Source organism: Triplophysa dalaica, chromosome 4 (assembly GCF_015846415.1).
Source record: "Triplophysa dalaica isolate WHDGS20190420 chromosome 4, ASM1584641v1, whole genome shotgun sequence".
NCBI classification, from domain to species: domain Eukaryota; kingdom Metazoa; phylum Chordata; class Actinopteri; order Cypriniformes; family Nemacheilidae; genus Triplophysa; species Triplophysa dalaica.
This window is the reverse complement of record NC_079545.1, coordinates 3,954,464-3,981,776: the sequence shown is the minus strand read 5'-3', so window position 1 is coordinate 3,981,776 and position 27,313 is coordinate 3,954,464. Positions and strand designations below refer to the sequence as shown.

At 37.0% G+C, this 27,313-nt stretch overlaps 1 long non-coding RNA gene across 1 annotated transcript in view; it reads left to right on the top strand.

The window, feature by feature from the left end:
• LOC130419318 (uncharacterized) overlaps positions 1-20,140 on the top strand; it is a 58,486-nt gene extending 38,346 nt beyond the window's left edge. Inside the window, exons 2-3 of the long non-coding RNA XR_008906487.1 lie at positions 14,531-14,640; positions 20,047-20,140. This is a non-coding gene — a long non-coding RNA (uncharacterized LOC130419318). The remainder of the gene's footprint in view (positions 1-14,530; positions 14,641-20,046) is intronic.
• The last annotated feature ends 7,173 nt before the right edge of the window (positions 20,141-27,313 follow it).

The window sequence follows — 27,313 nt, the reverse complement described above, 5'->3', positions numbered from 1 at the left end:
GTACACGCTGTGCAGTTTGCAAAACTTCTGTTGTGTCATTAGTTAAAGTAAAAAATGTGCAGTATGCTGTAATTGTTAGATGTTACTTAGAAAAAAGAATTGACCAACATTTATTATTGGATATGCATGTATGAGTTTCAGAATATATTTGCTGAATAATGTTCAGTTCTTACCTCAATTCTCACCCATTTTGAACTGCTGTATAAGTCTTCTAATGGTGTATAGTTGTGTGAGGAACGGAGTGTACCCCTGTGGTGAAAAATAAACAAATATTTGTGATTGAGCAAGTCTATAAAAGTGTTGCAAAATGGTCTCGTTATCTTATCCCGATTTACGGCGGTAAACTTATAATAAACAACTTATAAGCTGAGTTGTCAGTCCCAGTAACACTGGAAATGTCAGTTTGATGTTATTTGACTTCAACCCACGTAAAAAAGTATAAAGTAACTTGCAATTTTATGTTTCAAGCAGAGATGGCGATAGATAGTCAAAGAACGCAATTTACCGTTTTATAATATGAATGTAAACACCAAAAAAACATAAACACATTTTACAAAATGAAAATTCTGTCATCATTTACTTTCATTTAATTTCAAACCGGTATGTCTTTGTTTTCTTCGACTGAACACAAAACAAAATTTTTAACCGAACAGTTCCGGCGCCAATTTACTTCTATTACGTTGTCACAAAACCAATGCAAATTAATGGGTGCTGGTGAACAACATTCTTCAAAATATCTTCTATTGTGTTCTGTAGAAGAAAGTAAGTCATACAGGTTTGAATTGACAAGAGGGTGAGTAAATGATGACAGAATTAAAAATTTGTGTGAACTATCCTTCTGGAGGCAACATAAAACAAGAGGATTCTTGGTTTAGCAGTGCAGTGCATACAGATCGGTGCAGGATATCAACAAAGACAAAAGAAGTGAAACACTGATCTCAGAACAGCTCTTCCTATTGCCGCTTTGTAAAAGAAACTACAAAACTGGCCTCAGATCAAGATAAATAGACATCGTCCACCAACACCCATGTTTCAGCTGCAGTCAATAATGAGTGCTGAGCTCTGAGTGATGCCCTTCTGGTCCAGTCCTGCTCAGTCTAATGGACTGGCCCTGACCTGGATTCTCCAGACCCATGTTCTTCTGGGAAAAAGATCTGGCATGGCCCGCAGTCCTCTGCAGCTGCAACGTGTGTGTGTGCGTGTGTGTGTGTGCATGTATGTGTGAAAGACAGAAAGCCAACAGCCGTTAGCACGGGTTGAAATGAGAACATCCTTCAGGGGATTTCCTTGGTTGATGGAAAGAAGCTGTTAAACAAGTTTGCTCTTAAATCAGGTTCATGCTCTTAACACTGTTGCGTTGCCGTTCTACTGCATGACATTGAACTTTAAAACATGGGGATATTGTAAAATGGAAGACAAACTAACAAAGAGCTTCTTTGTTTTAGTGTTATAGTTAACATTAATTAAACCATAATTTACCCCAAGATGAAATAATTTCATAATTTACATGATGAAACATGTTTATTCCAAACCTGTATTACTTTCTTCTGGAGAAAACAACAGAAAATATTTTAAAGATTGTTGGAAACCAAACAACATTGGACTCTATTGACTTACATTGCATGTTCAAAAAACCGCAGGGACGTTTCTCAGAATATCTTCTTTTGTGATCCATTGATAGATTAAAGGAAGTCATACAGGCTTTAAACAACGCAAAGGTGAATAAATGATGACCATTTCATTTTATGTAGTAACTATCCCTTTATATTTTATTGAATGCAAAATTAATATTTGATTGTTTATTATATCTACTGCAAAAGTGATTTGTCTCACTATTAATTGATAACTTGTTATCTCTTGACCCTGTATTTACTGTCTGGGAAAGTTTTCTGTACACATTTAATAATGTAAATGAATGTTAAATCAGCCCGTCATACTATCATACAAAATTCATACAATGTCACGTTTGATCTCACATCTGATTTGGCACAAATGACGGTTAGGTTTGGGGGTGGGGCTTTAGTATTGCTTTTTTCTAATGCCGGCACGTTGTTGTATGGTTCACATCATACATATTAATACGAATTAACCTTCTCATAAAGTAGTGATTTGGCCTGAGATTATGTTGGTGCATTACTGGTTCGGAGTAGGTGTGAGGTCATTCCCGGGTGCCAGTGATGTATAAAGTACCTAAAAGCAATGCTTGAGTGAAAGTTCAAATATCTTGCCAGAAAATTACTTTGGTAGAAGTGAAAGTGACCTTTTAGAATATGACTTGAGTAAAAATCTTAAAGTAACAGATAAATATTGTACAAAGTATCAAAAGTACTTTTTATATTAAATCTAAGAATTAAAAGTAAAGTTGAAGCAAAGTTGTAAATAAAAAAATATTTTTTTAGCATAAACATAAAAAAGGTGCTTAAATAGAAATTTACAACTTTGAAAAAGCTAAGAGAACAACTTGGAACAAAATCGGAACAAATCTGTCCGGCCCTTACTTCTTTCTTTCCTTGCAAGGGAATTGCAAGGAAAGAACAACCCAGTCATTTGATATTTCATTGAAAAGGAAAAATGTGCTGTTTGTGTCTACGTTGGAAGTCAATGGGGGCCAAAGTTGTTTGGTCATCAACATTCTTCAAAATATATTCCTATGTGTTCCGCAGAAGAAAGAAAGTAATACAGATTTGGCATGACATAACAGTAAGTAAATGACAAAATAATAGTGGGTATCCCACTATAATAGTATCCCTTTAATTTGACCTCCTGAGGATCATCAACATTTTCAGAAGTTTTTCCATTTAACTCTCTGGCCTTATGTTGCACCCTACCTTGGTAGTTCAGTGCCTACTAAAGACCTTCACTGAGCAGATCCTGCTTAACAGTAGAAACACTGGTCCTTTGATTAATGACCTACAGGCATTCAGAAACCAAATTGTGGGTTTTTGAATAATCTGGGAGATAATTGGTAAGGATGGTGAAGGGGAATGATCAATAGTTTGTCCATAAAGCGCTGGAGAACATTGATTTTCTTTGACTTTAATTTGGAAGAGCTGCCTGAGAGCCTAAGCGGAGAATAAAAAAACGTGATATCTGCGATAAAGAACAATTTTGAAGATGTGGAGTTCAACATAAAAAAGATGAATTCCATCCGAACACATCCGAATTCATTTAGTTCAATATGCTCTGTTAAACAACATATAGATCTTAAAGTATTCGTCTTGCATCACTTCGGTACGAATGTTCACCTCAAGAATTTTTTTTGAGGGATGAAAAAGATGAAAAAGCAAGGACTCCCCCACCCTCCACTGTTAGAAAAAAAGGAGCAGCCTGAGGTAAAGGCCAGCGTGATGAGCGTTGTTGCCAGTCTGTGACCAGTCTGTCTTACGCTTCACCAGCATTATTTGTGCCAATGCTTTAAAAAGTCATGAGACAGCAAAATATACATTGAATCCATGCAAAGAAGGAACAAAAGCAAAAACATTGCATAGCTTTTCAAGTAGATTCGGGTCTCTATCGATGCATTGAAGTGTAAATGAGATAAAGGAGCATGTTGTCTTAATGAGCTCGGGATGAATTTTTAACTAAAGCGAATGCCCATGTTAGTAGAGCTGTGTGCGCTTTCTCTCTTTTGTCTTCCTCTGCCTATTGGCTCCCTCCTCTTCCCTCAGATGTTCAGCCACCGCCCCCCCTCCACCTGCCAACCGGAGGCATCAGCCTCACAGCGGATCTGTCATCCTGTCAGTACAGGGGTTCAATTAAAATCCAGGTTTGAATTAAATGATGGCACAGCCAGCATCCGTCAGGTTCATTTATTTCTAGTTTGACCTTGTGCCGCGCCCTTTAGATGAGCGATACTGTAGGCGGTTCTGGCTGTTTTTCACGTCATAATCACCCCTCTGCATTACCCCCTCCTGCGCTGTCAATGTTTCCAAAGACTCCACGCACAATACCGGTGACTTTCGGCTCTGGCTGCTTCTTGTGCAGATTCGCTTCTTTGTTGGCTCAGACTCACGGTCTGGTGAAAAGAATACGTCTGGGCCTTGAATCAGCTGAACCTGTCTCGTTCATGGTTAGATTACAATTTTTCGGAAGGCCTTATCTCATACCGCGCTTTTTTTCTAAACCCTACAGATAGGTTTCTGATGGCTGCAGTGTTTATACAGAATAATTGGGAAGGAATGGCGGTGCAGCATAACGCCCTAATCTCAAAGACCATTATACACCTCACGCTCAACGGATTTTCGTTCGTTTCCAAACAGACAGAATGACTTTTGACCTATCTGGCCATTTCAAGGACCTTCCTCTTCCATTTTATTCTAGTGGAGATGTATTGATCTCCATCACATGGGGAAATTGGCTGTGGTTCAGTTGAAAAAGGCGCAGGGCTGTGGAGAGGTCAGAAAGCCTGGGGCAATTTATTCCTGTCGGTCAAAGGGCACGGATGAAGAACATCCTTTTGTTTGTACACATTTAAACTCACGTCTGTCTAAGCCGTCCTTTTCCAATTGTTTCACTTGGTTGAAAATTGAAACCATATCAGCGTTAGGTTGCTTTTTGCCTTATGTGTTAACTGAATTAGGTCCTGTTTTTAACAAAGAACGATAAGATAACATTTATTATGACAGATATTATAAGCTCACACAATGAAGTTCTTATATTTAATGTGTAAGTCCATTAAATGTTAATGGATACTCATTGCCTGTCATCAGCTTGAAAAAAAGATGCACTGAAAGTGATCCCTATGATAATACTTAAATTTAAAACAGTTTAGAAAAAGATTGTTACCTACAAAACCTATTTCTTATTAATATGACCCCTAAAATTATTTTAGCTGGTTTAACCCATGAATTCTGTTTGACCGTTAAAAATGATTTGTTTTTAATTAAATCAAAGTTGACTGAAAAAAACCTTTAAGACGGTAGAATTACTGGTGCTGGGGCACCAGAGGAATATGGCCAAATATTTTTTTGTAAAGAAAAATGATGAAACAATTTGGAACAAGATTGGTACCTACAGAACCTATTTCATATTGATCTTGGCCCGTATTCACAAAACATTTTATCTTAACACTAAGAGCTCTCCTAAACAGCAGTAAAATATGTTATTTAAGGTTTTCAACTTAAAACCTATTCACAACGCTGCTGAGAGCAACTTTCACACAGGAACAGAAAGAAATCTTAAACTAAGAGAAAGGACGGGGTTGAGCTCAATGCTATGGATGATGTCAGCAAGCTTACTGACTATGACCACAGTGATTGGCTGATAGAGGATGTGTCTCTGTCAGTCATTTAATCATAGAAATATTATAGAATGAGGTATCATGCTGACATATTTAAAATAAAAATGTACTCATATTCAAATAAAATATTTGGATATGTAAAATTATTGCCCAATTCAAGTTAAGATGATAAAATATACACTAAGTTACTAATTCAAAAAGTGAAGAGTTCATTTACAATTTATTTTTATTTTTTTATTATTGTGCATTCCAATTAAGATCAATCAAACTATTTGTTTTTATTGAGTAGCAATAACTTAAAAAAATACAGCTAACAAACACAATAAAATACAAAAGAGATGATTTTTGAATCATTTTAAAAAAGGAGTTATCTTTTGGAAACAAACTAGATGTTCATATAAAGTATACTGAATGTTATTATCAACAATTTGCCTGTCTCTTAAACAGTCAGCAGATATCAGTGTCTTTATTGTTAAGCTCATTGTCATGTAATCTTTCTAAAATGTTTAGGTTTCAAAGCAGACTGCCGGTGTTACAGCCATTTCAGGATTGTTGAGAGTTGGTCTTTGTGACTTAGGAGTCTTCTTCAATACTCCTAAAGTTTCACAGGTTTAGCTAGTTTTAGCCCTACCCCTAATAATACTTTTATTGGTTTAACCCATGAATTCAGTTTGACTGTTATATAATAATGTTTTTAAATAGATCAAAGTTCACTGAAAAATACCCTAAACTGAGCTGAGGTGCCAGATCAGATTTTCTGTCAAGTTAAATGACCAAAATTGTACAATTTTAAATAAAACAGTGAAATTCCATAAAGTTTTATGTGATCCCACAGGTGACACATCTTTAGATTATCTGACAAAGCTTTTGCACTGTAGATGTATTAGGATGAATGTATTAAACAAATTCTCTCACAAAGCAGATATAAAAATGTTCCAATCACTAATGCAATGATAAATGTTTTGAAACAATAACATCGTTCACACAGGAATCCACTGTTAAACTACAAGCATTGTTGGCAAGTTAATTCTTGAAGGTTGAGAGGTGCTTCAATACTTTTATGAATCACACTTTTAAATAAGTTGTGAAATCATATTGTTTTCACAAGATCTATTCCAAGTGTTGTGAAAATCAGTATCCTAAAATCCATCTATAAAAACAAACAACACATTAGGCCCGCATAAAATCCCGCACATCTTTTTTTACACACTACTGTCATCGACGTACCACTTGACGCATGTGTCATTACTCATTTCATCCATCTGAAGGTACTTCATCTGCACGGAAACCTCAGCAGCGTTGCCAGGAATCAAGAAAGAGTCAAGGTGAGGATGTCATTATGGGAGTATTATATCTGCAGATATGCTGCGGTGAACTTGTCAGGATTTATAATGCACGCGTGAGGGCTCCTCTGGTCTCATCATATTTCCTAAGACTATTCCGGATATCATCCCACTGACTGGCAACCGAGTCTGCATTTGGAATGACTTACACATACAGTGCAACCGAGCATCTCCATAAGGTCACAGAGGCTCCCGGATGCCAGCATAGGACATCCTTCAAATTTAAGTGAGAATGACACAGTCTTGTGCTCTTTGATTTAATTGTAAGGTCAGCAGCAGCGGCTATCCCATAATGAGGTCGTTGGAATCATTCTTAACCTGTTTAAATGACTACCTTGACACCCACAATGACATACTTGCATGCTAGCTGACATGTAGCGCACGTGTCGCAAAGTGGATTTATTTGTTTATTCCTCGGAACAGGGATTAAAATCTTTATTAATTTCTTTGTTGGTGCCCAAAAGGTGAAGGGATTTTAACCTGGGGCTGGTGTTGTTCACAGGGTTCCATGATGAAACAAGAGGGAAAATCCTTGAAGGTCTGTTAACACCAAGGACCATATCGGTAACAAATTTAAGAGAGTTTAAAAGTCTACACCACAACACCAATTTTAAACATGCACAGGGACAATATTGTCAGGATCACTTTTGGAATGTAATACTGCAGTTCGAGACTTGAACCATAATATGTTCGACCATTGGGTTTGACACTATACTTGTTATATTATCTTATGTTATTCTTGTCTTTATTCTTATTGTTCTGGGTGTGAACAGGCCTTTATTCCCTTCAGTTTGTCCCAGGATGTCCTTGACTCATACTGTATATTATCTAAGACATTTCCCTACTACAGCAATCACAAAATAAAAAGGAATCTTCTGAAAAGAAAATTCACGGTCTGAACCTATAGACCTACAGTACAAACAATTATTTTAACAGCTACACGGAAAAACTTTGCTGTAATTTCTACAGCAAAGTTTTACAGTGTAGTAACACTTATAGAATATGCATCTTATGAAAAAAATTGCATTTGTTGCACGTATTCTATTGTATAGTTCTATTATAGTTACGTATATATTTCTATATGTATTCTAAATATTTCACAAGTCAAGCATAAGCATAAAAAAATGTTTTCTATTATTTAATTTCTTTATTTCTATACAGTTTGTTTCCTTATGTCGCTACAATACTATTTAATACTGCATGTATTTACTGTAAAGCTGCTTTGCACCAATGCCCAACTGAAAGGGTACAGACAATCGAATTCACTTTAGAAATGAGAATTCTTTTTTAAGATTCAGATTTTTCAGTCACCTCACCACTGCTTCTATGAAGATAGTTTTTACCCGTTCAGATACCCCACAGATCTGGATTTAATAATCCTTCTTTATGAGCACATAACATTGACATCTCAGTCAAGTTTTAATGCAGTGAGTCAGTATGTTTTATTCAAGGCAGCGTTTGTGTCGGAACATTCCAGAGTGTTAGTAAAGATAAACTGATGGCTCGGAGAGAAAGCAGGCTTAGTTTCATCCTGTTATTGGCTTGTGGAGTGTGAACCGCTGTCATACCAGCACTTTTATCCGGCGGTGGGGCCTGGATTAACTTGTCATCACTTATATTCCAGAAGATGCACTCATCCGCGTGCTGTTATTAAATAATGCTGAGGTGTTTTTCGACCTTGATCGGTTCAATAGGTTCGGTCAACTGCGAGTTATGTCCTTTATCGGGGTATCGAATATTTTGCTTTGGAACTACTCTGCGTAAAGTCAGTGTACTTGAAAATTGATTGTGAAATCACTTTTACCACTAGATATAAGAGGGAACAATGCTTGAGCTACAGAAACATATTCAGCTCTTTAAAATGAATCTTGATGATGCTATACGGTGAAATTTTTTACTTTGTAAGGCTGTTGGAAAAGCAATTTTTTATATTGTTCATTTCCCTTTTACTCTTGTCTTGTAGTTTAAATTGATGTCAAAACACTTCCCGTCCATCAGTTTATTTTGTAGCAGTTAACATCCACCGAAAACTGGCTCTTTTGTTAAATCCATAATTGAAATTCAGGGACTGAATATGGGAGCCATTTTCAACAAAATGATCCTTTGTTAGCCCCTCTCTCATTTAATTACATACAATACGTTCTACACTGTGACCCATCACGCCGGTCTGAATGGTTTGACTTTATTAGCATACATAATGAATTTGAGTTGTCAGCTACGAAAAGTAGCCCAAATTTAATCCCAAATTCACAATGAATATGTAGTGCCCTGCTTCTGTCCTCAACATGTGAAGTGGTGGTGTTCTTGTCAAGCACCACGTGTTTTAAAGACCCGGCGGGTCATCGAATCCTCTCGTGGAGACTGAAGTGGACAGCTGGCCCGGTTAAAATGGTCCTGAGTGTTCCAGTCATTTGAATATGAACCGAAGATGATTTTTCGAAAACCATTTCATTCGGTGTGATGGAAAATCCCCATCCACAAAATGATGTTAATTGGTTTCCCCGAAGAGTGAAAGGAATATGAGAGCAAACAGATTTGAGAAGTGTAAATATTGATGTGGACACAGTATAGCCATCATTGTCTCGTCGCCGGCTCACTGACAGAGCGCAATGACAGACTGGAGCCGTCGCTCTTTACACAGCAAGGGGAGAAATGCTGTGATGGCTAATCTATCGCCTCCATGTGAGGTAGAAATGGAAGAACTCTGTTTGCTTGTCAGTCTTTGCCGTTCGACGTGAGAATTAATGTGAGAACGGCTCAGCTGGCCTGAAATCTTGGTTAATATGCAAAGCGTCTCTCTGCTTGCAACCCAGCGGCTCATCAAAGATATCATCAAGACGAAAAAGCCCCGATCCAATCCTGTAATGACTGAGATATGCTAATCTGGCCTTTCTCCATCATCAAATCCTCCAACAAAAGGAACGGACTGCAGGGGGTTTCTCTCCAGATGAGATGCCGCTTAACTGAGCAGTTTGTGTTGTTTAATTACCACACATGAAACCAGGCTACAGCGTTTTTTAATTGCCAGTATGGTGGTACCTTGTTGGGTAGAGATAGATGAACAAAAGAAATTTGAATTATTAATCACGCGCGGTTAATTCTGTGTTTTTATGGGGCATTTGCATGTTATTTAGGTAAAATGGGGTTCCGTGACATTTGTCACTCAAATGTCCACTAGACAGAAAGAGAGAAATGTATTTGCTGCAGTAAAGGGGCTGTATTCATGTTTAAGTGCATGTCCTGTGGAAAAGTTTCCTTTATGTAGTGTGAAAAGTGCACCGAAAGGAATATATGCTATATTGCTGTGATTCATAAACCCTCTGCTCTTTTGTTCAGTCTGTGCCAAGAGAGTATATATGAGGTCAGGTGTGGCCAGGCAAGGCTGTTGGGCTATAAAACCTTTATTCAGCCGAAACAGAGTACAACAAATTTCAGTGCTGATGTCAACTTAAAACAAGAACACAATCAGCAAAAATATACCAAGTTGGAAAAGCTCTATTTTAGTGGAATGAGAGTTTTTAAGACGTGTATGATTGGACTTTCGTGTATGAAAAGAAATTCAAAATAATAAAAACAATAAGTAGTCAAAACATGCTGGAAAAAAATGAACAAGACTTTTAAACATTGCATGCAGTCTACTTAAAAGAGATTGTTTACTCAAAAATTACAGTTCCCAAAATTTACTCATCCTCATGCCATCCCAGATGTAGATCACACACTTCTTTAGATTAACATTTTGTTTATATTTCATATCATGTTCTTATATGATATTCAAAATACCAAAGCTCTAAAAATCATCCATCCTTGAGTTAATAAATGTCATCTGAAGTGAAGTTAATTCTGCAAAAGAATCTTTATTTTTGGATGAACTATTCCTTAACTTACACACAGTGTGCACATTGTAAACAAATACTTTTATAACAAAAGTGTCATTATTCCTATCCCCTTGTGTTTCCATGTCTGAGTTTGAGTAACTGCTCAAAATGTGCTGATCTGACTCTCCAGTTCAGCTGCCTCAGTAAATATTTTGCTTGAGCAATTCCTGTGGAGCCGTTTGGCATCAATGTGAGAAAGGATTTGAGGAGATTTACTGAGGCTTTTGTTTAATATGCATTCAGACGGATTTTCATTGTAAGAGCTGATTCTGTTCTGATTCACAAGCAAGGGCAGTTTATCCCTTTATGTTCATTTGAGCGTGAGCATTAATTTGCTTCTTTCGCTTCTTACATTTGTTTAACTCATTTAAGTCAACATTTCAAAGTAAATTTTAAAGTAATGCCTATAGAAACGGCAGTACTGTTGAATATTTTAAGGGATAGTTTTACCCCAAAATTATTTTTTTCATAATTTACCAAATGTCATTCAAAACGCTTTCTATCTCCTGCAGAACACAAAAGAAGATATTTTTATGAACATTGGTAACCAAACAACACTGTCTTCCATTGAGTTTCAATATATGGACACAAAACCACTGATATAATTCTCAATATACTGTATCTGGTAAAGATGTTTTAAAAACAAATATACACAAATTTCATATAATGAAATGATATAAGCAAAGATTTACATAAACATTTTTAAACTATGTGTGCTTCTCATAAAAACAGTTGATCAATCTAAACGTTTGTTTATTTGTTAAATGTAATATATATTTTGTTCAATAATATTTTGATTTGATTATTTTTGCGTTTTTATAGAATTGGATTTAATATTAATGCAATCTTTTTAAGTAATTATTTTCAATCAGATACAGTATTTTTCTTTTTCTTGTATTATAATTTTGTTTTTCCATTAATGTAGCATTTTAGAGTAAAGTATAGAGAAGTCCTTTACAGAAGTTCTGCCATTTTCCGGCTAACATACAGTATCTGACCCAGCCAGAAAACATTTTTTTTGTGTGATGAACTTTTTTACTAAAGAGCATAACATGTATTGTATTACTTGCATTTATGATAAAATTGATGTTAAATCCTGCTATTTAACTGCACTTTCTTTAGATCACCAGCTAAATATTCCTCTCCATACGACCAAGTTGATGACCCCTTAATGCACACCCTGTCACCTCTGCGTGATCCCGTGTCGAGGTGACTGCTGGAAATGTTTCCGAAAGGAAGAGAAAATGTTCCGTCTTTGCTCCCCTGTAGATTGGAGAAGCAGCGCTCTGATTGGCTGGTAACCTCAGGGGGTGTCAAAGACAGCTTATGTTACACTCTACGGACCAATTACTGCAGAAGGAGGAGGTACCACCCAGGTGTGACCATTCACAGATGTAATTTAGGTAGCTTTGCATCACTGGAAAAGCATTAATATGGCACAAACAAGTGAGAGAAATTCAACTTCAAAGCTCTGAGGGGATGATGTGGAATTATCGTCCTGCTCCAGCGCTGATCCTCAATTTAAGCTGTGCTTCTGGAAGAGATCTTCTGGCTTTAGGAAATGAATGCAGATGTATTCAGCTTATTAACTGCTGTGGTCACGTGGTAATGTTTGCACAACAAAAGACCCAGAGCAGAATATACGGAATCTTAAAAAACGCTTAAATACGGCTTATTCATGACATGCTGTCTCTTTCACAGGCTAAAATGTATGCTAATCTCAAAGTAAACAGCTTAAGCAGATAGCATATGCTCTCAGGTCAGAAATGGAATATCAGCAAAGAAGTAGCTAAAAAAAGCTTTACCTTTAATAAGTTTAAGAAATGCTTAGAAGTGGATTTTGTCAAGGCTGTTATCCACGTTGTAGGATAAAAATAAAGTAAAATCAGATATGAACCAATGTAAAGATAAGTAGGTAAAGGAACCTTGCAGTTTTATGTTTCAAACAGAGGTGGTGATAGAGAGGCAAAAATGACAGACTTTAGTCGTAAATCGTGCAGATTTAAAACAATGCGTCTATAAGCACTTTTCAGTTAAAACTCGACTGCATTTCAATGTCAAGTCAAAATCAAAGCAGCTGTTTCAGAAAAAGATATGTTAAACAAAGAATAAATACATTTACATTTAGTCATTGAGAAGACATGCAGACAGTTGAGGGAGCAATGATGCGATATGTCGTATTGTAGCAACAATACACTAGATGCTAATATCATTACATTAACATTTAGATTTACATAACTTTATTTAAATAAATGAAGACATAGCCATAAAAATAGCATAAAATAGAGAAAAGTAAACTACTATCTGTTTTTATGCATATTTAGAAAAGTTGAAAAACACTTTTTTTGTGTTCATGTTGTCATGCTGTCAGTCTTTCACATTGCCGCTCGATGACTCTGTGTCATTCCTGAGGTTTGATTTTGTTGAAATTCAGCAGAAACTGGACTGGAATGACCACAGTACATCTAGATATGATGATTTGAAAATGAAAATTTGAAATGGTCTCTTATTTCTTTCCACGGCCGTATATCTATAAACAGTACCTATATATATACACACACATACATTAACGGAATTATAATACTTTATTATATTATAAAACACGTGGCATTATTGCAAGACTTTCAAAAGATTATAAATGAGATACAGCACATTCGGATGCATTATCAACATTACCTGTTTAAATAATTTTCCATGGGTTTTGGAGAAATATCATGAATTGCGCATTAGCAGGTGTGTACTTTTACTGTGTACTATTTGAATAAAGAATGCACTGCTCAATTGTTAATCGAGTCCATTCTATAAATATGTACTTTGATATGCAATATAGTGTGTAACACTCTTTAAATACTGTGAATACACACTATATTTGTTTGTTGTAGTGAACAGGTATTCCTGAGCCTTAGCATTGTCTTCTGACCGATTCTTTTAATAAATCTCCCGAGCTCTCATGGGCTTATGGGATAGCAGAGTGTGTTCACAGTTTAAAAATTGAGCCATTTTGGATTGGTTCAGCTATCATAAATACTGAGTTCCTGTCTTTAGCATACTGTGTAGAAAGGAAGAGCTGCTGTCTCAGAAAAAATTCATCACTAAGCACATACAAACGGGTGGATGAAATAGTCTTTCTAAAGGTCGTCGCTTTGAAGCACATTAAGTAAGGGAATGTCGGAGTGAGATACCGTATGGTGGAACACTTTAGACTGAGAAGCACTATAGTCGAACTGCTTCATCATCACAGAGCGGTGAATAATTCAGCCCCTTACCACAGTACATAAGGTACACACACACAGAGACACACCGACAAACTGAGGGAGAGGTCCTGTAGAGTTCATTTTCTAGTGAATAATGAAGCAGTGCTCTTCAGCGTGGCCTGATGCTGTGCGCTTTTTCAATGAAAAAAAACTAATGTTTGTGACATGAATTAAATTTGGTCTGGGTGAATTCGAGGACAAAGGCCAGAGCGGTCAGACGGTCAAACAAGTGCTTGATCTGTGTGCAAAGACGTTTACGTCTCTATTTCGAAAATGTCTCTGATTTCATGGTATAAGTATTTACTTGTGCTGAAAAGACGTGCTGGGCCATAACCAAGACACAGTGTAAAATCATTTTAGGATTTACTGTAAATGATTTCACATATCCGAAATAGTAAGAATGGCAGTTGTCAGAGTGATGACTAAAAAGTCAATAAACATGAATTGAAATATATGAATGTATCAATGTTTCCTGTAATTTAATCTTTTGAGCACTACAGTTTTATATTTATTTGACTTTTGTTTTTATTGTTTTGTTTTGTCAGTGGATTCTTTTGGATTTCTGACCCCTTGCCTTTTTGTGGTAACAAAAACGTTGGTACTACTTAAGCATCGGTCACATTCATACTTTTTTTTACAACTTCTAAATGACTGAAAAACAAATGACAGTTTAATTGATATCAAAGCCATGATATTTCATTTCCCCCTCTTAGATATTAGGACTCACCTTGACCTTGAACCTCAGGCAGAAGGCACCTGTGTCTGCTGAGAAATTCTGCTGTCTGTGTTTATTGCCCTGACTTGATTTATTGTGCCCAGGGGGCCTGTGAGCCCGGGGGCCGCCACCGCCGACCTTCCACTGTAAACCTCAATCAAGCAGACATGGCTTCACTTGGACAGGATCGCGAGAAACTTCACTTTTCCAGAAGGTAAAACTTTTTTCTATGTTTTTTTCCTATCCATAACTTGCATTCTTTTAACCTGCATATGAAATGCTAATTGTTAAGCCATGGAGCCGTAAGTGTTTACCCTTATGAAGGGGCATACAAACACAATGTGTAAAAATAGTCCTCTAGGGAAGAACACTGGAATACTCGTAGCATACCAACAAGGTCTTAAAGGGGTCATATGCTGCGAATACGTGTTTTTTTCTGTCTGTTATAAGTTGCACATGCACGTATTAAACACATACAATTGCAAAAATTAAAGTGTCGGAACAAAAGATGCATTCTATCTAAAAACGAATCCTCACCCAGACCTGCTAGAAACGCATCATGTAACCACAACCCCACAAATACACGTCAGTTTATGGTATGATTTGACCGCTCAAATGTATATGCAAGTAAGGTGGTCCCACCTGTCAGTACAATTGCGTTGGAACCTGCTGTTCCAAATATGGTAAGAGGCATTACATTTCCGTCACACGCTTGCAGTATTCGACCAATCACTACGCACTGGTTAACTGGCCAATCATACTGTATCATACCAATCATACTTTTTGAAACTTAAATCGTGTATACACATTGCATTACATATAAAACAATCGGTAATATTTGTTTTAGCCGTGTCATATGACCCCTTTAATACTAAAGGAAGAAATTTGGTCGTAATAAAATACTTTTATACATTTTCCATGTATATAGTGTTCATAAACAATGGTCACTATTTAGTTTTTTTAATAGACAAAAAGGTTTCCAGTGTATGAAATTTAGTAGCATACTGGTGAGGTTGCGAAATACAACCAACAGCTTACTCCACCCCTCCCTTCAAAGCACTATGGTGGCTAAGATTTCATCACATTTTCTTTTCTTTGTCGAAGGATATAACGTGTTTATGAATCACACTCTGTAGAGCAGTTAGTTAATTTAGTCCACTGTAGAAACAACACGGCGCATTCCATGAAAGCGGACCCATGTTGTATGTAGACAGAAATAGCTCATTCTAGGTAATAAAATACTTAAGGTCTTTATAAACCTCTGAAGACATATTTATGCATGTTATCATGCATTTCTGTCAATTCATAAAATTACACACTGGACCTTTAAATAGTTTTTTAGCGATCATTAGTTAAGAAATATAAAAGATAACAGGAAAAGTACTTATCCAACCACATTCAACACCACATTCTAGAAGAGATGCAAATTTTGACATTGAAATTTAAAAAAGTATCTAATGTAGAATCCTGTCGCTTATCATCATTGTTGCTGGTTAGGACAAAAAAAAATGGACAATACCTATTTCACAGTGTTGTGATGTCATGTCCGGTTAGGACATGATGCAGTATTTAAAAAGATAATCAGCAAATGTGTTTTAGCCTTATCTTGCAGGAATACGTAACTATTTAACGGTTTTAACAAGTTCTATTTTATATTTTTTGTATACATACTTGCACAATTACAAAACGGAAGCCCAACCCTAAACCTAACTGTCACCGTCAGATCACAAAAATGTATGAATTTTCATAACTCTTGAGTTATGCGATCTCAAGTCATGTAGAACATTAGTCATAAAGTTTGTGTCAAAGCAATTCAAAGAGTACATAACATGAGATCATGAAAATTACATTTCACGCAGTGGGTATTGTTGCCGTGTTTAACAGTAAGCAGTCTGCCTAAATCCGAAGGTGAATAAATAGCAAAGTTATTGGCTTGGAAAAAAGAGAGGTGACTCTGAATCACTGAGTCGCCCCTAGTCCGATTCGTGAACTGTCCCGGATTAACCTCACTACATATAGTCCCCGCCTACGTTTCCTAGGACTACCCCACACACTGTAGCTCATTCACGTTAGACCAATCACAACAGACTAGACCATCTGACCAATCACATCAGACTAGGGCAGCGAAAAGGTGGGGATTAGACAGATGGAACGAATCAGTCAAAAGAATATCTGCCCATTTTTATAAAATAATAGTGTTTTTACACCTTCTATGTACATAAACTTGTTTTTGGAAACTCCAAAAACCAAAGTTGGTCCTTAAAAATTCCTATTTATGTACTCTTTAAGTTATCAGCTTTTTCTCAACTCATTATCTGTCTATCTTTTACTAAAAAAGTTATCAATGATTTGTAGGAGACAATGATAAATGGCTTTTAAAACATACATGAATGCTATTACTTTTATGTCCGCACAATTGCATCTTTAATCTTTGGTGAAGGTATATCATCCATAACCCTATGACAGACACTAATGTAACAGATCATGTGCTGTTTAATAAGGTTTGGTTGATGTGGGTGTGAGAGATAGTGTTGGAAACAACATTCTGTTCCACCTGCATTCAGGGCGGACAGACGCCTAAAAGTGTCACAGAACACAGGTGATGTTCAAACATCTGCGGTCACCCTGAAGTGACCATAAATATTGTCAACACGGCTGCCGGTAGAATCAGCAGTGCCCAGGTGCACCGCCTCAGGACACGATCTAATATACAGCGGTGACAGGAGCCTGAGGAACATCAGCTTGAGTTTCACACGTCAGGGGGATGGGACAGAACATCTTACTCATCTTCTCTTGCCTCCGGGTGTGTTGCTGGCAGGCTCGTCCCACTTGTTTTTTTTCAATGCTTTGTTTTTATAATGATGGTTTTATGTTTTGAATCTCAACATTTTGAATGTTTTAATATATGATTTGGAAAAATCTACACCCATGTTGTGTAGCAATTGACAGGCAATGTCTCAGAACTGTTTTACACTGCGCCTTAGAAAATGCTGTTGTGCAACAACCTCATATTATTGTTCCAGGGATATATTACTTGTTCAAAGTGATACAGCTCGCTGTTATAAAAGTTCTGACCACAAGATATTGTTGTTTACAGCGGGAAAGAAATAAATCCAATTTCTTGTGGTCACATGCTTACTGGAATCTTCTCCAGTCGATCCATTATTTGATTAATGCACGATTTATATAGACTGTAGAGATTTATTCATAGTCACGGATGGGTTGCGATGGCCATCCGAGGAATTATAAAAAGAATGAGAGGGCCTAACCTTTTAAATGCAAGGGGCCTACGCAGTGTTTGGCAAAGGAAGTAGGAAACACTGAGATGTTCAGCGTGGTCAAGGCAGAATAAATATTTGGATAACTCCAACACTTCTAGAATGGGCTATTAAAAGTGGTAGCACAGAAGAGTCATCCTTCCACGCAACCCCATAATTCCTAACAAATAAACCGATGTGAACACATTAATAATCCTCACGTTTTGGTTACATACGGTGCAGCTCTCAAGTAATAAGAATGAATATGGGTTCATAAGACCTTGCTTGTTATTTTACATAAGAAGCTTTTAAAGAGAGAGAAGATATCCAATAATGTTACAAAAACCTTTTTTTGAAACCGTTTCCAGGTTTACTCTGGCGTGTTCATCAAAATGGGACGTTCACTGTGTTTTGTGTTCTCTGGAGACTAGAATGATGCTCTTAGACAGATTCTGTACTGAACATTATTCTTAGGTCGGTCTGGCGAATCACTCATTTCAAAACAACCTTAATGACTTCTCTTCCAGCCAGACGAGTGAATCTTAAGCCAAATGGCTCCAATTATGGTTTAATCAGACACCCACCATCTCTCCATTTAGTGGGATGTGGACGAAAGGGGTCTTCTGTAATTTTCAATTCACCGGGGAGTATACATGTAAATGGGCCATCATTCACCGCGTGAAGTACAAGGAGCCATTATGTCTGCTTAAATTGTCAAATAAGCATTAAAGTGGCAAGCCTTAGCAGCAGAGATAGCAAATTTGGACAAAAACCACAGTGATATCACATAAATAATTATTTGACTCATAACAGAGATTCAAAATTGGCTTAAATGTTCTACCATACTGCAATTTGTGGTTTATCTTGAGTCAAGCAATGTTCCAAATATCTAGATGACCTTATTATAGATGCTTGTTATATATATATATTTGTATATATATCAAAAATAAGATAATTATTAAATGATAAAAAAATTATCTGTTCAATAAATAAAACTGTGTTATTTATTTAACAGATTATTATTTATATAATTGAATAATGTACTTCTTTATTTGACTTAATAAATGTAAATAAAATAATACATTATTTGTGAAAATGTGTTATGTGCAATATTAAACTACTCATTAGGTGTATGACGATTTATCACAATTATGTATAACATAATTGTTATACGATGTATAACAATGTCTGTTAAATGAGCGATAAACACGTGACATGCATCATCATACAGTATAAAATGTTTTTTTTTTTTTTTTTTTAGCATTCTTAATACCTTTCTTAATTTTCATTTCATGTTTTATTTTTTAGCAACAGCCCTATTCTATTTTTACTAATTTACATAGATAAGGTTCAATTAAATCTTGAATGTAGTACGTTCTATAAGGATGTGTTAAAAAAATTTTTTTTGGCAATTTTAATAAAAAATCTGTTGTTTTAACATATTATTGTAATTTGTGTATTATTATGTGGTAAATAGATAGAAGGGACAACAGAAGTTGAGTAAAAAGTAGAAAATGTGTTACAAAAAATTGGTGTTGTTATACAATCTATTGTGAATAATGTCACTGGAATTCATAAATATTTTACGAGGTGGCTAATTCATATGAATTTGTACGATATTATTTTTACATTTTAGTACAACTGTCTTTTGCGCCAGTGACGTTAGGTTTAGGGGTGGGGCTAAGGGGAGGGGCTTCAGCATTGTTTTTTTAAGAATTGTACAATAATTGTACAAAATATCCCTGTGGGATTAGGTTGTGTGATGAGATTGTGTGTTGTATTGAATCGTATATATCAATATAAAAGGTTTCATCAGAGGCACGCACCTAGCCCGAGGTTAACTTTAGGTCTGTGTTTCCTTATATAGGTATTTTTTTTATATTATTTTATATTTTATTTTATATTAATTTGTATTAAATTACATCACAACTACTCAACAGTTGTTTTTGTTTTGAGGGGTCTACCATAGGTTAAGTTTTGGCCAAATAACTTTTGTTTATGTTATTGCTGCTGAAACTGTCTATTATAATGGAATATAATTGGTCTGTAATAAAAAAAACAAAAAAAAGAATTAAGCACATTTCAGACAACACTGCAAACGTTTCCTGAAATTGCCAGCTGGAACAGGGTTTCAATCCATAAGTCTATGTTTGCTCACAGGGTCTCATAAAACACAACTTGATGTTTATGTCTAGGCTTACACATGAAGCTTTAGGCGGTGATCATCTCACTGATACTGTCTGAAGATCACATAAACTGCTTTTAATCCTCAAATGATTGCATGCAACATGGCAAACTAACACATCATTAGCATGTTTGTGAAGTTAATGCATTTTTGTCCGGTTCTGTTGTCTCCATAAAAGCTACAGGAGTCCAAGCACCTCTGGAAGACCTCCTCTGCCTAACAAACGACAAAAACACTTTGGATCAGGTTGTGGAGTTCGTGGAGTCTCTGCCAGCGCACATTTCACAGGCCTCAGGTCAGAACAGAAGCATTATAAATCAACTTGCCTTTATATTTCAGAGTTCTGGCCTGGTTTCCAACCTCGTTCTCTTTGCCAATCCAGATCTTCTACACTGCCGATCCAGCTTTTAAATTTAACTGTGTCATCAAAATCTCCAAAGCTATAAGTGAGAAATATTCATGTTCAATTTTCATTCTGGATTCAAGCAGTGGCCAGAAACAATGCTTTACACATGTTCATGAATTTTTCTTTTTTTTTATTTGAATTGATTATTGTTTCATAAATGTTTCTCGAGTCGACTGGGAGAAAAAACAGCAATTTGTGCATATCATCTGGACGGAGAAAACTGCACTAGGGCTGAATCAAAAGGCAATGTCTTCAGTTTCTGTTATTGTGCCAGAATAATTGATTTAAATTGACAGACTGATTAAAAATTTACATTTATGAATTATTTAGGATGTTATTTCAGCTATCAGATCCCGGGGGAAAGTCAAAAGATGATGTCAGCTTGTTTCAAGCCGCAAGTCAAGATAATAACGGCATCAAACGAATAACTCTGCAGTGTTTATTTGCTTGTGTCTGTGAAAATTAGATTTTCAATAGAACATTTGATTTTCGTTGCAGTAAAAATTGTTATATGAAATCATGGGATTCTCTGAATCTAATATAGCACACACATTTATCATACACAAACAAAATATGAAATATGTTGGGGTTATTTGGGCAAACAAACTCTTTTCCTTTACAATCAAATTTTTTTTCGTAATATCACACTGAAAAGTCACTCAAAGTCACTGTGGCAATTGTTAAGGAAGTGGAGGGGGGTACTTCAGCAATCCTTAAGGAAAACACTTGCCTTATCACCGTCCTCCTGGAACTGACAAACACACAGCTAAACAAACCTCCTGCTTCCACTTGTATTCCAAAGACTTGACATCTCCCTGACAAACCTCAGCCAACTAGATGATATTCATATACGATATGGTTTACAGGGGGTAAACCCGGTTCCCTAACCCGCTTGTGTGGGAACGAGATGCTGCATCATGAAGCTGACACAATGTGCAATGTCTTAGGCTCTCTTTAGCGTGTGCAGACATTTCCATCTCAAGGAACCGGGTTACATACCTAACTAAGATATTCCCTGTCGAGGGAACATAATGCTGCGTCATATTGACCTAACATTGTGTTGAACTCCACCACTAAACCATAGCTGTCCACTGTTTGGAAATATGAACATTGTTTATCTTGTGTATATACGTGATGAGTCACGTTTCATCATTTTGTTGTTTTGTAGTCTGATGACAGAAAATAAGTAAATGAAAACAGCTTTTTGGGGCTTTCGGGTATATTAAAATAATACAGTAGCCTATGTGTGAAAGGTTAAGCGGGAGGCAAAACTTATCTGAAGTGCCAACACTGATGATGATGTTATAGATATGCAAATGAACACAAGACATCACATAGCGACATCGAGACAGTTAAAATATGGCAGCACTGCTCGAAAACGAACTGTGGGATTCGTATAGTCAAACTTACTTTTAAAATCTGAGCGGAATGAACCGGTGCAGACTGGTTATTTTCTTCAGAGTGCAAACTATTCCCAAAGGGTCCGAGGAATTTTGACATCTGCCCCGGCACACATGGGAGCACAGATGTGCGGAGAACTCCTGAACAACAAATCCCACGTTTCCTGTCTTTTACTGTAACGGGGGTATTTGCGATTGGCGTTCTGGAAAAGACGTTGTAAACCCAGCGCGCATACATAAAAAATGTGAACGAGTCTCAGGCTGTTGCCACTTTTCATTCCCAAGTATTGAAAATGAGCTGGTTTTGTGACTTACAATGTAAGTCATGTGATGCAATAATGTCTGTGTTTTCAGGTCGGAGGTGCATCATGGGATGTGGGTTTAACTGTTGCATAATATTGTAAAACATACCCACGGCAATAATTAAGTGAATATATAATTAAAATCTGTATTCCGTGCATCGTTTTTACTGTCATTGTGGGAATCACAATATAATTGCTTATGATGAGTTCACAAATTAAAGATTATTATTCTAATTGTCGGAATACTGTTGAATGTATCACCAATACTTTAACAAATCAGGGATATGAATCAGTAACCAATGAATTGGGATTCATAAAATAGCTGTCTAATCCGAGTCTATTGAATTGTGTTAACACAATATCAGAAGTTATCAGAGTGGGTAGTCGTTGAGCTGAAATCCACTGAGCGTGCGAGTAATGGAAGTGATAAAAATGTTTCATGAATGTTCTGGCTGTCTGCCACATGCTGATGAGAGTATAAGAGGCATTATCGCCAGGGGCCTGAGGGTGTGGTGATATTATGGTAGGGTTTCATTGTATACACCTCTGCGAAAACATAATCTATCGTACAAGTAACTCTTGAAATATTCTTATGGAGATGTCATAAATTAATTTGAATCAAAAGTAAGATTTGGTTCACAGTCTAGAGAGGATCTGCATCGTCTCAAATGTTATGCTCCATTAATGAAATAACAGCGAGCGCGGTCCGGTCCGCATAAGGCACAACAGCTGTCTTTATGCCAGTGTCATTACCCGGGCGATGGACTGCTATAATGCCTGCAGATTCAACCGTCTGCACTCCAAATGAAAGCAATCCAATGTTGCCTCTTAAAGAGGCATTTAATCTTATAATTACTACAGAGACTCGCCTTCGCAAACCTAACCTCCACGCAGTGCTTCAGGAATAGACGTGTGGCTCATACTACCCATCTTATGCATTATACATGAAACCCATATGTTGGGTTGTGGAGACGGTTTTCCCAGGAGGCGGCGCGGATGATGCGTAGCGGATGGGGGTGCGTGAGGGACCGAGGCGGTTCCTATTGATGCGCTGGAAAAAAAATGGAATTGAAGTTGTCAGTTGAGGTACATTTGCATATCTACAGAGTCAGGGGTTTGTTTTGTATTCAGACTGTGATTCTACACATACTATACAAGAACCAACATACATAAATACTGATGTGTTTATACTCAGGGCCGTGGTGTGAAATCACTGTTTTTGTTTTATACGTGTATACAGAGTGTTTGGATTATATATGGTTCTACGTAGCACGACAAGGAAACAAACAGATAGGAGAACCCTTGGGATAAAACAGATGAATCCAGCCTAAGGCCACGCTGGTTAGACTGGTGTGTTTCAGTGGTTTGGGTGCTTGTCATTTGGTCGAGCTGGGAGCCAAGTTGGACAGCCAGCAATACCAGAAAAACGCCAGCTTGGGCAGACTGCAAGACCAGCTGAAACCAGGTAAGACCAGCGAACCGGTTCAAGCGACTGGTTCTAGGTGTTTTTTGTCCAAATGTCTTGAACCAGGTGTTTAAATGTTCTAAGATATATCTTTGAGATGTATATGGCCAGTAAGTCAAAACAATTTTACGAGATGAATTGAACAAAAACATACAATTAGTAGGAAAAAAGCATAACTGAAGCCCCACCCTTAACCCTTAACCCCGCCCCTAAGGTCACTAGCATGAAAGCAAATTGTACTAAAATGTGTCAATGAGATTCTTTAAATTCATGCGAATTAGCCAAATCGAAAAAAGTAACATTTTTGGCATGAGATTGTGTTGGTTAGTCCAGTTTATTTATTTATTTATTTAAAGTTTACTAAAAATTTAAGCTTTAATTCTTATATATTTAGATAATAATTTTACTTAAATTTTTAGCAATTCTGTTTATTTATTCTGCTTTCGTCATTTCATGTATTATTCATATATTATGATTGATTTATTTATTTTATTTTGTTTATAACTTTAGTGCCTTAACATAAACTTAATAATGGAAATAGTATTTTTAAGTAATTTTAGGATTTTTTTATTGTATCATAGGTATTATTCTTTTCAATTTAAAGTAGTGTTTTAATAGTTTTTAATGGTTCTCCCTGAAGATTTGATCAACAGCCAGTCATGACAGATTTTTGTTGTCATCGTCATGGATGTTGATAGCCGAGGGGACCCAAATGTGTTGCCCAGAATTTGTTTCTGCATAATCTTTTTGTTCAGATCATTCAGTCTCATTTGGAAAAGCACATGCCCTCACCGAATGTAGGCTAATATTGCATATTTCCGTAATTGCTTGGATTTTGCCGATGTGTACAGTACCACACCGACTGGAACAGTTTGGCGTCTAGCTTAAATTCTTTCCGTTTTCGCCAAGCGCCATTGCTAAGCCAACACCTGTAATGCCATGTAAAGCACTCTTGTGTGACTGCGGTAAAAAGCCTTCTGCCAAAAACCCAAACAGAACTGCAAGAGAAGTGCCTCATTACACTTTTCTCCCGCTGAATTTTCTGCTGATGCTCTGTGTGTCAGGAGAGCAGCTGTGTGGCCAAACCCTCCAGGAGGAGGCGTGCTAGCAAATGTGCGCCATGCGCCCGCCTGCGTGTCTGCCACCGGCCCTTTCGCTACTTTCTGGAGAGACCCATCAGCCGCACAAAGAGACCCTTGTCTGGAGGTGTCACAGAGCAGTATGTATCAGACACCATATTAAATGTCCCCTAAGCATAGAGGAAGTCTGAAGAGGGGTGAGGCCTTGCCAGGGAGCCACCAAAGAGGCTTTTGACAGCGGCCAAAACAGATGGCTTGGAATGGGGAAACAAGGTCAGAGGACGTCCAATGCACTCTCTACGGTCCTTTCTCTTCACCGCATTCGATACGATTGAGCATCATCTGATGTTTGCCTCTCTTTTTAATTAAAATGGATGCTTCGGAATAGGAGCTTCGTTGTTTTCCTCCAAAGGTGCTTAAGGGGGGAGGTATAGATAACAGAGTGGCTTTGTGTCTGGCTGCCGAATGAATGGAACCACTGTGTTGACCGTTCGGAACAAGACCAATCGAAGATAACCTGCTCCAATGATAAGACTTACACCCGTGTTTCAATGGCATGTATCTACATGAAGCTGTGATAACTTGTGGTAACATGACCTGCGGGTGGTCCCGCTGCGATTATGTTATATTGTCACAGTACACGCGGAGGCTCTTGCCGCGTTTCTCTATCTGCGGTAATCAAATGCTGTCTTGTTGGGTGATTTGTGGGGCGTGATACTACTTCAATTCACGTCGGTCGGGATAATGGAAACTCATTAGAACGGTTAATTTAGTGTGATTCATTTACCGTGCTTGCTTTCAAAGCTTTACATTAGACGCAGCGAGACGCTTTACTAAATTGAACATAATGATACAGCGGACGCCAATTGACAGATTTGTTCAAACTACACCACGATACTAAGATATAAAGTAGGCCTACAAAGAAAAGCAAGGTTGTTTTTTAGGTCAGCCTCAAGGTTTCGACATGAAGACGTATTATGAATTAAACATGTACAGCTGTAGAACAAAGGTGACGGAGGGGACGTGGAAAGGCTGTAAGACTATCCTGTTGTCCTCTTACGGGGGAGGCCACGGCTCAAGGTTCGCCTTTTCTCTGACTGACATGAAAGTCTTAGGCAAGTTCAGCCACGTTGCCTTGATGTTGTGACTGATCTGCAATGTTAAGGTCAGCTCTTTGTGGAAGTCGGGTTCGGGTCTCGGCCCTTGCTGGCGCAGCTGTGCAGAGGGCCGCCGTTGTCTGGAGATGGTATGACCAAGCCGGTCTAAAGGAACTGTAGAGACAAGTGTGGGTATAGGCCAGCTGGTGATACAAAGAACAGTACATAAGACTTAAGGAGAAATATAGTATACTGTGTATTGCATAAATGACTGTTTTAACCTCCTCTATTGTACTCTGTCCCATAAAGTTAAAGGGATAGTTCACCCAAAACTGAAAATTCTCTCGTGAATTATTCACTCTCTAGTTGTTCCAAATCTGTATGCATTGCTTTGTTCTTAGTTGAAAGAGAAAGATGTTTGGACGAATGCTTTAACCAAACAGTTCTAGGTCACCATTGTAGGAAAAATGACAATAGTATTCAAAAGTGCCTCAGAACTGTTTGCTGTCCTACATTCTACAACATATCTTTTTGTGTTCAACAGAACAAACCAATTTTTCTAATATGGTAGTTAATGGGGTTTGGTTATAAGCATTCTTCCAAATATCTTTCTCTGTGTTCATCAGTACAAAGAAATTTATACGGATTTGGAACAACTCGAAAGTGGGTAAACGTTGACCGAATTTTGGGGTAAACTGTCCCTTTAAACATGTATTAAAGATTTTGTATGAATGTTACGTAGTTGTGTAAACTGAAGCAAAATATTATACATACCTGTATGTGCAAATTCCAGGAGCAGGGTTATTATAGTTGTATTAATATTTTAAATTTACTTTTTAATTTTTATATTTATAGTTTTCATACTAGATGTTTTTATATTTTTAGTTTTCATGCATATTTTAGTTTTATATTGCTATACACAATTTCTTTATTTATTTCAGTTTCAGTTTCAGTTTAGTCTTTGTTTTCAGGTAATAATTTAAGTGTCTCTACTTAAACAAATTTTTTATATTTATTTTAGTTTCCACTTTTCAAATGATATTTAGGCTGATATAGTTTTTTGGGTCTATTTTTGTTTTTATACGCATTTTTGGGGAATCATCCCTCTTTCGCTATAGTTTGCCCTATTGCTAAATAATTTTCTTAAATCAGTACCTTATCAAAGTTTTGTGTTGTTTCCATTTTGTACCACACGCTTGAACCAATCGGATAATATAAAGCAAATATTGTGCAAATATCACTTTTGGTCTCTACTTTATATCTCCCCTTGCGTAACTCTCTCAAGAAATTGGCAGACTCTTTTCTCCAAAGTGATTTACCTTGCATTATAACATTTGTTCTTAGTAATCCCTTGTTTCCAAGCAATCCCTGGGGTTGAACCCATGACCTTTGTGATGCTAGTGCCATGCACCAACCGCTGAACTACAGGAATATGAATTGGAGAGATGAGAAAATCTGTGAATATTACTCTAATATAATATTCTTTCTGCGAATTTGTGTGCTTGACGTTATTGCTATCACAAAGTAAATCACATATTTTGTGCTTAATTTGGAACCTTAGCGGTCGTAATAGTAACTGTTCATTGACTTTTATTCTGAGTGGCAGAGGGGTCCACACAGAGGATTATCCATTATTAACAATTATCATTGCACTTTAAGACAATACACATTCTGTATATCCATTGGACTTCAAAGA